Genomic DNA, 14,693 nt, shown 5'->3' with positions numbered 1-14,693 from the left:
AGCACGATGTTGAGGTTGTTTTATAGTGTTAGAGAATCAAAGGTAGTGACTGTAGAGAGAAAGATTACGAAGGCCCGGGATTATCGATACTGGAACAAAGAAGCCACTGGGCGTGAATCCGCAGTTAGCTTCCTGTGGGGTTAGCCTGGCATACACTGTCACCAAGTCACATCTATCCCCATCGAGGAGTCAGGAACTGAGACTTCACACAACATGCAAGCAATCTCTGTTGAAAGGTTGAAACTGGCATTTCCATAACCCCCATGCACTCGCAATCATGGCGAATCAATATTTTATGCAAAGGGTTTTTTTTTTTGATGTGACAAAAAGCTCTTTGTTTTTGCTGTGACATTCCATTCCATTCCTTTGATGGTGGCTCATTGTTTTCTTCCTTCAAAGATCCATCACTAGATTCTCTCACTTTATTGTCTGAGATTGGTTTAAACTCTGCATTGTATGCGGTGCATACCGATGTCAAGGTTTTAAGCTCAGAAGTCAAATAAATTGAGCGTGACATCCAAGCATTAAAATATTGGAATTTCAAAATTATTTTAATGAAATATATTTCATTATTTACCTATATGTTATAGATAGACTGACAGACTGACTGACTATAGAGAGAAAAATACACAAAAACAGAACTCTGAATCAGAACGATTTGTGTGTCAGTGTTAAAGGTGAATATGATATTCTGGAACGGTTTTTAACCCCCAAAGGCGCATGGCTTTGTCTAGCTGGCATTTCATTCTCATTTTCTTAATTTGAATCAGCGGCTGAGGGGACTTGTACAATGACTGTTTTTTGGGCAACCAAAGGCACTGTGGTTTCATGCGGCGCAATGCCAGGACATCCTAAATCCCGTGGATCCCCACAGATTGGACATGATTGCTCAAACAGTACCTGAACAAACAAAATCCCCCCCTCTCCCCCACCCCCCCCTCGATGAAGACAAGGAGCTCCAGGCCCACACTTAACATCTTTGTTCCACTCCGTCCCGGCCAAAACTGATCTTGGCAAGAGTCACATCCAATATCAACATGGGGCGAGGGCCATCTGGTCTCCCGCGATGGAAATCATAAAATTGCCAATGTGTCACCCTGCCTGCCTCTCTCTCTTTCTCTCTCTCACTCTCTCTCTCTCTCTCTCTCTCTCTCTCTCTGTCTCTCTCTCTCTCTTTCTCTCTCTTTCTCTCAAGCCTCACCCGCAATACAAACCAGAGATATGTTACAGGTGTTCCCCAGAATAGGGGTTTCACTCTAATAAACCACCTTGAAAAACTGACCTTTCCCCATTCCCTGTACAGTGACAGGGGAGGCCAAGGTCCTGGCTGGCAATGACAGTCTGCCAGGTTCTGGGGTAACCTTTTAATCAGCAACTTATTTTCACCTCTGACTTCCTGAGCTGACTTCCTCTCCCTGTAACACGTTTTAATAAATAAGAAACCATTTCATTTGAGAGGGAAGAACAAGGAGATAACTAAAAGTTCCACACTCATGTTTATGGACATGGGAACCACAGAACCGCCTTATTCAAACACAAAGTCAATCAGCAAGAGACACTGTAGCTGTGGGGCAGCGTTGTGGTTGTTACATGAATTTAAAAAAAAAACAGTGAAGAGATGTGGTCCACTAACAAACTAACACAATCCTCCAGGTCAGAGTGTTCAACTCCCCTCCACTCTGCCCGCTCTCAACTGGCACCACGCTACCCCCCCCCCCCCCCCCCACCTCCCAGAGGATCATTTCCCCGTCTGTTTAACTAATTGATAACGATCGCAGTGCCATGTGTAATTCATCCACCCTAACCCCCCTTGCATAATCCATCACTTGATCAATTCCATCAACGGGCCAACGATTCACTGCCTTGAGATACGTTTATTACGTGTCCGCAGAGTAGATGCCCCTCTGAGGAGAAACAGCTGGCCTGGGAGACTTCCCACTCTGAGAGCTGCTTCTCTTTTTTCCGTTTGTTTGTTTGATTTGACTTGAGCACAATTTTTTATGTTACCATTTCTTAACATTGCATTACATTAGTGTCATTTAACAGATGCTCTTACCCAAAGTGACTTAAATAGGTTACAGTTTTTTACAAGTTATCCATTTACACAGCTGGATAATTACTGGGTTGCAGAGCATTGTTTAGAGGTCAGACCTGCTTTGTTGTCTCAGGCAGATTGCACATTAATTGCCAAAACGTTCTGTTACTTCACATGGATGCATCTCGTAACTTTTGTATTTAGCAAGAAAGTGCCATAATCCGTTGTAACTGGTATTATGTGGACTGTACACATTGCCTGCTTATTCAGATGGAGGCATTTATTGCAGCAATTTGGACAAGTACTGTATGTTGTGTGTGTGCGTGGGGGGGGGGGGGGGGGGGGGGGGGTAAAATATCAGAGGCTCACAATCGAGGACGTATGCAAATGGCCACCAGTATCCCATCAGGCCCCATGCCACCGCCAGGCCTAAACCTTGTCAGGCTACCGCTGGTAAGCACCATCACTGTCAAACACTGCCACCACAGGGTCACGTCCATGACAGCGGTATGGATCTCCCGTCGTAAACAAAACGAGACAGCTCTGCTTTTAAATTAGGATCAGATGGATGGCCGCTGCGTTAATAAAAGGAAGAAAAACAACAACGGCAGCAACAGAAAAGGGAGGTGAGCTGACTGCTCTGACTCTGACTGGCTCTCACTCCCAAGTCTTGACAAGATGGCAGCAGCTCTGATTGGCACCTGCCGGAAACCAAGGTGTGCTTCAATCAGCTGATAAAACTTAGTTAATTAAATGGCTCTCTGTCGATAAACAGAGCACGAGATGGATCAGAGGGGTTGGGTTGGGTTGGGGCAGGGGGTGTTGCACAGCATTACCTGATGGGCATGCCCGTGAAATAACCACTCCGCAAACCATGTTAACAGTTGCCTGTATTCGTGGAGTCTCTCTTTCCTAGTCATTGTGTGTGCGCATTAGTGCCTCCAGTCAGAACTGCTCAGCTACTCTTCTTCGCTGCATTCTTAAGAGAAACAAGGAATCAAAATTGGTCAAGACTGGCTCTTAGTAGAGACAAGAGGACCCTGAGAATGAGAGGGCATGAAAAAGTTCATAAGCTATTAGCTAAAAAAGAAAAATTGAAAGCACATTGAGTATGTACATATTGAGGATCTGATTTGCACTGCTGGACATTGACGGGAACATCAGACCATTCTACCAGGAGGTGAGCGAGAAACATCAGTTTTCTGGGACATGAGGTCCACTTACAACCCTCTGGTCGCATGACCACCAATGGTCACCCCTCGACGCCAACGCTCGCTTTGCCCCGCAGCGAGCCTGGCATGCCGGCGTACGCCGACAGCTGGGGAGCATGGGAAATGACACATGACTAACAAGAAGAGCTTGCGCACACCGCGGGCGCAGGTCTGAAGGGCCCCCATTACTGGATTCAAATGGCCGTGTGCTCAGTGGGGCCATTAGCGCATCCCGGCCCCCGGCCGGCCGTCAGGGTCAAGTGGCCACCAATTATTGAGAGGAACGGCTTCGTGACGACGGCGATCGGGGGGATGGGGGGGTGGAGCGAGAGGGGAAATGAGTTGGTATCAATTTCCCATTAAAAGCCGGTGATTTACGAGCTGGGTAAATGAGCTGTTTACTTGAGCAGGACAAGATGAAGACAGTCGTGGTATGGAGTGTGGGGGGGTTACAGCAGTGTGTGTGTGGGGTGGGGGCGGTTACAGTGGAAATGGGGGGGTACAGTAGTGAGGAAGGGGTATGTTACAACAGGGGAAGGGGGGTTACAGCAGTGGGGAAGAAAGGAGTTACAGCAGTGGGGGGGTTGCAGCAATGAGGAAAGGGGGGGGGTTACAGCAGTGGGGAAGGGGAGGTTACAGCAGTGAGGAAAGGGGGGTTACAGCAGTGAGGAAAGGGGGGTTACAGCAGTGGGGAAGGGGGGGTTACAGCAGTGAGGAAAGGTGGGGTTACAGCAGTGGGTGAAGGGGATTGGGTTACATCGGTGGGGGGGGTGTTAGAGTAGTGGGATTCAGCAGTGGAGGGGGGGGGGGGTTGCTGTATAATACTGAAAACAAGCCAGAGAAGAGTTATAACAGCAAGGGACAGGAGAGAGTACATCTATATCATCTGTTCTTTCCCAGGTGAGCAGACTGACACGGGCTAGAAATGAAGACAATAGGCACTCTACAAAAGCCCTTGTCTCGGCGCAAACGCTGCTTCAGACCGTACCCAGGCTCTCTCACGAGAACAGGTCTCCCGTCACACCACTGCGCTAGTCACATCGTTCCTCTCGAGGGGCTCGTCCCCGCGCAGTAACTCGAGCGCTCAGCTCCAACAGGCAAAAGAAGAAGGAGAACACCTGTTGTCTCCTTTAGTGCACATAACCCCCCCCCCCCCCCCCCCCCCCCCCCCCCAAGGCAGGGAATCAGAGACACAGCATGCATGCGTGACATCACCTGGAAACACGCACATGTTAGCAGCGAGAGAGAGAAAGGGGGGAAAGATTACCCAAGTACGGAAAGACCGAGGCCCAGCGAGATGTCTGTTGCCATGTGGATAATTAAATTTCACCCTCCGTTTACAGTCCTGTGCCATTACGGCATGTAATTAATTTCATAATTTTTTTTTTCCCCCCACAGACGGTTCAGGACTGATCGGTACTTTGAGAGAGGAGGAGGATAAACATGGCGTAATTGCGAGTTACTCTCAGCATTCACATCGTATTATACCTGAGCTAATAAATTAGAAAATAACAGAAGCCCCCTTTCAGGTGTCTTTGTGAAAACCACAGCTCATTTTCTTTTTTCCTTTAAAATATTCACAGAGAATATGTGAGGCTGATAATAGTTCAGGTTTAACTATTGTCCAGTATAATAACTTATTCAAGTTATTCTAGATTTTATGTTTTCGGATTCAACAAAATATGAAATCAAAAGACTAATTGTGAACTTATGTTTGGGGTGGCAGTGGTGAGGAGCAGGGTTCAAAACAGAAAGGTTGTTGGTTCACTTCATTGGGGCATTGCTGCTGTACCCTTGGGCAAGGGTCTTAACCCAGAATTACCAGCTGAATATCCAGCTGTATTAAAATGACAACATGTAAAAAGTGTAACCTATGTAAGTCAGTATGGATAAGAACATCTGCTAAATGATAGTAATGTAATATTTCCAAAAACATTTTTCCCCCTGTGGTGGTACATCAAACAACAGGACTTTTTCTTTTTTTTAAAGAATGTAACTGTCAAGCTAACAATGTCTAAATGACAAACATGAACAATGGTCAACAATTAATGAAACATTATCTGTCATTTTGCACCTTAAGTTTTTACAGTGCGGCAGGACTGGATTACTTCCCCCTTTGTGAATGTGCATAATGCCCGGCTATTGTTCTTCAGCCATTGCCAATATCAGTTAGAGACATTCAGGTAACACAATCCTCCGATGCCCAGCCAAGATGGAGTCCTACAGGGTGGAAACAAAGAGACAGTGAACACAGAGAAAGAAAAAAAACAGGACAACAACTATAAATAACTAACTGTTCTTACTGCGCTTTCGTGGAGTCCACCTGGAAGCCAGCTTTTTTTTAATTCTAACTGAAGGAGTCGTCACTTTTCCACGGTAGTGTATGTGACAGCACCTTCAAAGACTACAAAGCCTTGTCTCTTTATTAAAAGAGAAAGCTGAGATATGGCGGCCAGCCCCCCGCAGCCCCCCACCCGCAAGTAGCAGTCCGGAGGGTTCTCGCAGGTACGACCGGGTGACTAAATGACTTGTGAAAGACTGTCGGTGCACAGTTCGGACACGGAGACGCTCCCTTGTCCCTGACTGTAATGTGAGCAGACAGCAGCATATTTGGCCTGGATCATTTCCTCTGACACAGCTGTTGATCTCGCTGGAGGTAGGAACTGAATACTTTACCTGCAGGGCCCCGCAGAGACAGAGGGAAGCTGCTCTGCTCCTGCAGCCACACACACACTCACACGCATGCATGCACACACACACACACACGCACTCACACGCATGCACGCACGCACATACACACACACGCACTCACGCATGCATGCACGCACACACACGCACTCACACGCATGCATGCACACACACACACACACATGCATGCATGCGCACATTCACACACACACCTGCATGCACATGCGCACGCATCCACAAGCATACACACACGCACATACACACACACACATACATGCACACATGTACACACACACACACACACACACACACACACACTCACGCACCCGCACACAAACACACATGCAAGCACACACAGGCATGTATGAACACACATACACAGCTCAAATTCACATGCACATATGCACAAACTCACACACACGCAAACTTACACTCACACACAGTCACACTCTCAAACACATGCTGTGTGGTCTCTTCTATTGTTCTGACATCCTGCCCAGGCTAAGCAACGAGGCCGAGGAAATGCAGGTCAAGAATCTCTGAAGAAGAAAAAATAAATAAATCAATCAAAGAGGGGTGTAAAAAAAAGAAATCCACTGCAAGTGCATCATGTTCCCAAAGGTACTCACAAAGGCTCACAACATTTCAGGATGACATGTTTGTAATTAAAGATGCAGGGAAGGCTCCGATGGCTTGCTGCCTCGCCTTTGACTGCACTTCAGGTTGCATTACCGCAGACGGATCAGCCTTGCATACAATGCCAGCAGGGAAAACATGCTGGGAGGGTGGGGAGGGGGGGTGAGCTGTGACCTCTGCACCATGGAAAAAGTGGCATCCCATCCTAATGGTCGCAGAAAATGCCTGCTATGCCACACAATTCTGGTACTTCTGACAGTGATGCAAAGCACTCCACAGCTTTTACATTACATTTGTTGGCATTTAGCAGATGCTCTTATCCAGAACGACTTACATCAGTCACAGTTTTTTTTTAAACAATGTTATCCATTTATACAGCTGGATATTTACTGGGGCAACTGTGGGTTAAGTACCTTGCCCAATGGTACAACAGCAGTGCCCCAGCAGAGAATCGAAACGTTTCATTTTTGGTGGAGTCTGTTATAGGATCCAAGTGCAGGCTGATTGCTCCCAAACTGACCCCATTTTCCTTGCTAGCTTTCATTAGACTGCCACCAGCCATCGTGTGCCTCAGGACACCTTCACAAGGAAACAAAAATGCTTCTCAGCCACTAAAAATCAGATCGCAGATGCCAGAAAGAGGCAGGGGGTAGAGAAAGACAGAGAAGGGGAAAGAGAGAGAGAGGGAGAGGGAGGGAGAGAGGTCTCAGACAGCTCTCCATTGATCCTGCTGGGTACAGCAGGTCCGGTTCAGTCTTTGGAAGATTAAAACCATCAGAGGTCAGTGATGCCTCGTTGTGTAAGAAATGCTCAACTCTGCCGACCGGAGCGCAGGATCTACAGGAAGGGGGCTTGAGCTGGTTGAGCGACCGGAAATTTTGGCAGGATGCGAGTGGGTGGTGGGCAGAAGGAGGCAGGAGGTGGCACAGTGATACAGACAGAAGCCCGTCCCCCGCCGTGAGGGTGCTCTCTAAGCACCGCTTCCGTGCTCTGCGGAGTCCGGTTCACCACCACGACCTCGTCAGAGGGAGAGAGGAAGAAACAGCAAATAAATAAACAGACCCGTGGCCCTCTCTCTGGGGCACCCTGCCCCTGTTTTCCCTTCAGAAAACTTCACTTTTATCCCCGACGGTGCCTCTGTCTCTGCGGAGTGCGTTAGCATTCAGTCCGCACCCCCCTCTCCGTCACACGGTCTCTCTCTTTCTCTCTCTGCCCCCCTGTTTCTGCTGTACACTGCCCGGGCAGCTGGGGGAGGGGGATGGGGCGAGGGGGTTTGGGGTTGAGTCCCAAGCTGGCATGTCCAGACCAGCTGCAGCTGCTGCCACCAGTGATGCTGCAGCGGTAGCCCCCCAGTGGTGGGAAGCACATATCGGAAGCGGTAACGTCACCACGGTAGCATCGCCGCCGTAGCATCATCGCTGTAGCATCACCGCAGTAGCATCGCCGCGGTGATGAACCACACCATTGACTCATATGAAAAGTGTGAAATGCTCCCAATCTGTAGAGTGAACTAAACAAAATAAATAAAGAAAAGGAGTGTGGTGTGTTCGGAAAAGCTTCGGCGCTGTGTGTTTGAAAGATCTTCCACACTGACTGATGGCAGCGGTCTCCCAAGATGTTGCAGAAACAGGACCACCTGCCAAATTGCCTTGCAAACAGACTTCACCTCGGCCTCAGTGAGAAAGAGAGAGAGAGAGTCCTGTAACCTTATCATTGACACAGCATCCTGTTGGTTTTCATATGATCTCCTATGCGGGATCCTGAATCAATGTATTGCTTGGAAGCTTGCATTTCTTGGAAGCTTGAAGCTCGAGGCTTGAAAAGCCGAGGCAAAGAAAGCGCAGCACAACGTGTGTGTTGTGACAGAAAATGCCCCAGGTCAGTGTCTGAATGACTCCTAATCAGCCAGCTCTGTTCATTCATGTCTGCAAAATTTAATCTGCCGAAAGGCGGGAGGTGTATCTTTATACGGCGGGCCCTAGACTCATTGTCTCTCCTGTTTGAATTGAAATAAAAAACCCAGCCTTCTCCGCTGAAGCACAGTGCTCCAGTGACATCTGTGTTTCCAGTCATTTGAGCTCTTTCATGTTCTGTCTCCCAGTTATCCCTCGTTCCTTGCGCAAGTTAATTAGACCACAGGAGCTGTTTTGCATAATTACACTTTACAAAAAAAAAAAAACAGAATATCTGGAACTGTGGGGTTGAAAGCAGGTGATTTCCTCGGTTTAAGGAGTTGAAAGCAGGTAGTTTCTCCGAGACTCCCCTTTCACCAGGTGTCGAATCAATGGCCATTCCTGACAGGGAGTGATGGAGCTGTGAATTCCCTCAGCGTGCTGTCCGCCTAACCTCCTTCTGGAACATCCCTCTTCCTCCAAATTATGCCTTTTTTACTGCCATTGTTTTCCTGTTTTCATGGGAGAAAGACAACATTGTTTGGTCAGGAAAAAAAAACGTTTTTTTTTTCGCCTTCTGACTTGCAAAAGTTCTGCCAAAACAACTGCGCCATTAGATTAAATTACACAAGGGTGTATTCTTAATGTGACCATTTCATCTGCTGTGGTGCCAACTGCCAAATGTAACAGAGACAATCCTGCTGGGAGTTTCAGTCCCTGGTTCTTGCCACCCACACAGCACACCAAGAGATACAATTACTCTACCTGTACAGAACAACGACCCATAGGAAAGACAGCTCCCTGAAGCTTTGAGCCTGACCTCACCACCTGCAGCAGAAACTCATGTGCTGTCTCACACTCTTAGCAGATGCTCTTGTCCAGAGCAAATCATGTAGCTTACAACTCTTACCCTCATTATACCGCTGGATACATTGTCTCCCTCCAAGTCAACAACACCAGAGTTGGGGCACCTTTGTAATAGAGATACATGCATCAGTGTAGCACAGGGGTGGCAGTGTAGCATAGTGGTAAGGAGCAGGGCTTGTAACTAAAACATTGCTGGTTCCCTGCTGGGGTACTGCCACTGTACCCTTGGGCAAGGTACTTACCCAAGAAATACCGCAGTAAATATCCATCTGTATTAAATGGATAACATGTAAAAATGCAACCTGTGTAAGCTGGTCTGGAAAAGAGTGTCTGCTAAATGACAGTAACGTAATGTATATCAGGCTGCATGCATCAGACCTCATCCTTCACCATCAGCATGGCACACCAAGAGGCCTGGTTAGCTTGTCCCTGCCAGGGGAGCTAACCCCACTCTTGGCCTGGCTGTAAGGGGTTACCTGTCACCTCCCGCAAACTCCTCACATGCGCTCCCTCACGCCACTCAGCTCAGCCACATAAGCATGGCTCAGTGGTCACCCAGAAGAAGGGGGCGGGGTTTTTGTAGGGGGAGTGGGGGGTGTCCACTTCGCATTTGTTCCCCCCGCTAAATGCAGGATCTTAGCCTCCGAATTCCAAAGATGTAATGGTCCATGCTGATTTATAATAGCCGTTCCATTGACTCCCGAGCCTGAATGAGAGCTGAAGCTGCTAAGCCTAACCAGTGTAACCAGATTATATTGCACTGTGTCTTTCTTTTTTCCTCCCTAATGGATGAATGGGGGAGTGGGAGAGCACTTCCATTTGATAAAGGTGACTGCAGAAGCAAAAATCAAGCACGTTTAGGACAATATATTTATCTCCAAGCATTACTGTGGTTCAGTTTTTTCCAAGTTGTGTAAGCCTAAAAGTCCATGAAAAAGTTTTTCAGAACTGAAGCACTAAGGGTCAGTGGGAAACACGCAATGCATCATCTGCTCCTTGCATTTCAGCCTCGTATTTGTCAAGAAGGAGAGTAAGAGAAACTTCTGTATTGCATGTGTTTGTCATATGATGATGACAGGGATCCATTCCCTATATTTTTTAATTTGTTTTTTTTTTTTTATTTTCTTGGCTTGTTTTTGTATACATAATTGAGCTGGTTTTCTTATATACTGAAATATACACAGATTTCACACATGCATAATTCAGCCTTTTCATGTTGTGCAGCCATCAACAACTTCAAACATCAGTTACAGTATGTTTCGAGTTACCCAAGGTAACAGTTTAATTTTTTTTATTCCTTTTTCTTTTTCCTTTCTTTTTTTATCTAACCTCACACCACAGAGTTGTGGCCATCTTGAAAGAGAGGAGGGCTCGGGTTTATTGGAAGTGACAGGGGAAGGGGGTAAGTATCGCAAGAGGCAGGTTTTGAGAGGTTTGTGTCCTCCGCTGTTTGGAGACTCCTGTCTCTTTGGCTCCCATCAGCGCGAGGGCTGACTTCCAGCCAAACCCCACAGGATCCCTGCATCAAACGGCATGGGGTTCCTTTCATCCCCAAACGCAAACGGCGCGGAGTTAACAGGGAGAAGCCTGTGCAACAAACGAGACATGTGAACCAAAGTTTAACGAGCGAGACAGAGTCACATGCATAAATGTGGAAGCATATGTACGGCATAATTACGGAAATAATGAGAACTATGAAGCAAACAAAAGCTTTACCCCATTAAGATTTACGTAAAGTAGCACTGCCGCTCTGAAATGAACCCAAGCCGTCCCGTAGACGAAGTGCAAGAGGATGAGTACAAGACAATCGTTAGTCAGAATGTTTAATTAACATAGGCACCCCATCCGCTGTGAAGTTGAAGCAGTGTGACCAGGAGGACACATGTACGTCCATGCATGCATACATCCCTGTGCCAGATGTAATATATGTGACATGCTCCTGTTTATGAACGTGCATTTCTGTGCATTGCATCGCAGGCCCTTGCTGCCCCCCCACCCCCAGCCCAACATGGGGCTTGTCTCCGATGCTAACAAACCAATCCCCCCCAGCCCCCCCCGCCGCCTCCTTTGTCTCCACCTGCCACAAGGGGCGAGATGAAAAGGTTTGTCTCCTCGCCCCGCAGAGATACGGGATCACTTTGTAGTCAGATTTTGGCCGTGCCACTTTTAATCTGGGGCTGAGAGAGGGCCCCTCTCCTCTCATCTGGGGCGACATTGAAGATTTGTTTCTCTCCTCTTCTGAAATCTCGTTTTCTTTCATGCCTTTCCCCCCAGCGGCAGCAACGGTGAGCAACATATGCCAAGAGCATTGAGCGTCGCAAGAGCACAAATACTTGTGTATGGCAGCAGTCTCACAAAGACACCATTTAAATCATGTTTAATTGCTAAGGCTCTTTACTAAACTCGTTTTTTACATGGTGTTCTTAAACTGCATTCATCTGGTCATTTACTTTGATGCAAAATGTGTAAAATGGTTATACCTCTTGTCTACAACGCGTTGAAACAGGCCTCTCAATTGTTTGAAAATATGGAAGTACATCTCGCATTTCACAGATAGGCCTACCAACTAAATGTTCCAGTGCTGGTGTCTCAATTCCTCTTCTTGGCTTTTCTGTGAAGTTTTCCGGTTTGAAGAGTGGATGGCTGCTTCAACTCACTGGGACACCTTTGATTGGCTGAGCTGCTCAGGCTTTTGATTGGAAGAGCTCTCCGTATTGTCACCTCCAGTTAAAGTATTGCCAGTGATGTGCAGCCACTGAAGAAGCCTACTTAGGAAAAACAGCTATAAAAGGAAAAAATGTGTCATTGCAGGTTAATATTTAGAAATAGCACCAAAAAAGAAAAATCTGGATTGCTTGCTAAATAACTTGCAATCTAGCAACCAAGCTGATCTAATACTGTGACTTGCAGTATCAATCAAACTTATCCACTGCAAGACATCGGAACTCAGCAAGATATGTTCAGAGATTGTCAAGTAGCAGAGTGTGCTAGTCGGAATCAATGCAGATATGTTTGTGGAAATGAGGAAAGTTCTTGTAAATTTTTGCAGGGGCATAACTTTTAGCCACTCTTCCTTTCCCCCTCTGACAGAGGTCACAACACACACAGCCTTCTGTGCTTTGTGGAGGTGAAACTGCAAGGTCTTCCTGTCACTTCTAGCAAGTTTCATGCAGATGGCCTTTAAATGAGGCGGCTCACCTGTTCTTCCTCAGCTGTTTTCCTTCTTTCAGGTGAGATACAGAGGCTCATTTGTTTCAGCTGGGTCATGAGCGTGGTGCATTATTGAAAGCACAGACTGTGAAGTGGACAATCTGTGTTCTCACATATTCTCCTGAAACCGTATCCCTAAAATGGCAACCAGAGTGACTTCCTTGGGCCGCTCCCTTTCAGAGATTATTTCAAAATCAAAACTAAGGCCCTGTGATTTCCAGAGTTTTTGTGCAAACTCAAGCTTGTATGGTTTTTGCTATTTATAGAGGTACAGTGTTCCGATGTGAATTGTATACTGTGGCCTTAAACATCTGTGTTTCTACAAGATGAGGCTATTTTCATCCTTCTTCTTCTTCTTCTTCTGCTTCTTTGTCTTCTTATTATTATTGTCATTATTAATTGAATTTGGCACGTTTTGAGAAGATTATTTATTGTGGGATTGGCCAGGGACCCCTCTGACAGAGGCAGCTAACTAGGGCCCTGTCAGGAGGGCGGGGCTCCGTGGCAAAGTAACACATACTTATCGCATGCAGCATATTTCACCAGCCGTGTCCGGATCACAACTGTATCCAATCTATTTCTACGCTGCCATTGTCCTGGGCCCCGGCAGGTCTTGTTTTCGGAACTTCCACCGTTCTCCCGATGAAAGGAGAAAGGAGCGGGCTCCGATAAGCCCCCCGGTTCAATTTGTTCTGGCAATTATCACCAGGGTATCCCACTGAGAAGGGGGGGGGGGGTATGCTGCTTGGTGAGGTGGAATGCCCACCCCAACCCTGGTGTGGGGGGGCCAGACAAAAAGAGACCACAGCCTTTTCTGGGGAGCCAGTCAAGCATGCTCTGACAGATTGGCCGGGGCACTAACCAGTCGGATCCTTATTGAAACAAAGAGGTCAGAGGCGGGAAGAGAAAGAAAAGACTGCCAAATGAGAAAGAGAGATACGGAAAGGGGAAAAGGGGGGAGAAAGAGAAATACATTGAATTGATGGAGAGAGAAACCTTTTGACCATCTGGCTGGGCGGACGGCAGCAGCTCTCATCTCTGTTTTTTTTTTTTTTTTCAGGGGGGGGTTGTACAAGAGGCTCAAATTACTCTGTCACAAAGATTAAGTGGCCAGAGATGCTACAGAAAAGACCAAAATTGTTAGCGTAGAGAAAGATTTGGCGGCAGAGGAAAAACTTGAAGTTTGTGACATGACGAGACGCACAAAATGAGCGAGGCTGGAGGTTATTTTGAGCACTGTGCGTTCGTTCTCTTAAAAACTTAAACTCCATCACTTTTACATCAAAGCAGCTCAGAGATAGCCTCTCAGATATGATTTTGAAATACCTGTAGCTGCTTCAAAGTGCAATTTTGCCCCACCGTTCCAAGCACATAGTTACGCCGTCTGATTGGATCTCCGGCGGTCCTGGAATGTGTGCACCGTTTTCCCTTTTGCACGGTTGATCACCACACCAACCAGACGTTGGCCTCCCTCTCAAGAACTCGCCTCGTTCTTTTTTCGTGAAACAAATCAAATTTTCTACAAGCATGATTAATTCCCTGCCACGTGCTTTTGCATGCATCAGCCTGCACCTAATTTCCACAATCTTTACGCTAATTTGGGGAAGTGAAATTGCCTGGCCGGCGTCTCGGCAGACGGCGGAATATTGTGTAGTTTCAAGCTTCATCCTGTACGGCAGCAAATCCCGTTACCGATCCTACACTAGGACACAATCTCATTAAAATGCCTGCCTCAAAACATCTCCTCATGCAGGTTGCAAGAGGAGATGTTTTTTGTACCCCCCCCCCCCCCCCCCCCCCAATCTGTTTTCTTCTTCGCCGCTCAAGGAAATAACTGACCCCCCCCCCCACCACCACCAGCAACTCCCCCAATATAGGATGCTGCATTCACTTGCAAATACCAAAAGATGAAATGGGTTGCTTTTGTAAAGCCTGCCCACCCCTGAGCTCCGTGGCCCTGCACCCAACCCCCTCCCTCCCCTTACTACACTGACCGCCTCTCCATACCTTTGGATACAGATTGCAGGATTATGACAGAACTGTGTAATTGTACTAAGGGAGAGAGAAAGGATTCTCTCATGCACACCCCCCCCCTTTCTCTTTCGCTCTCTTGCTCACTCACTCGCTCTCTCTCCCTCCCTCTGATTGGTTCTC

The 14,693-nt window shown here is 47.2% G+C and overlaps 1 long non-coding RNA gene across 1 annotated transcript in view; it reads left to right on the top strand.

Annotated features, from left to right (window-relative positions):
- The window catches only part of LOC118769411, a 39,257-nt gene that overhangs the window by 19,058 nt on the left and 5,506 nt on the right, over nt 1–14,693 (top strand). The gene's annotated exons all lie outside the window — the stretch shown is intronic.

Source organism: Megalops cyprinoides, chromosome 2 (genome assembly GCF_013368585.1).
Source record: "Megalops cyprinoides isolate fMegCyp1 chromosome 2, fMegCyp1.pri, whole genome shotgun sequence".
Classification (NCBI taxonomy): Eukaryota; Metazoa; Chordata; class Actinopteri; order Elopiformes; family Megalopidae; genus Megalops; species Megalops cyprinoides.
This window is presented reverse-complemented; position numbering and strand designations above follow the sequence as displayed.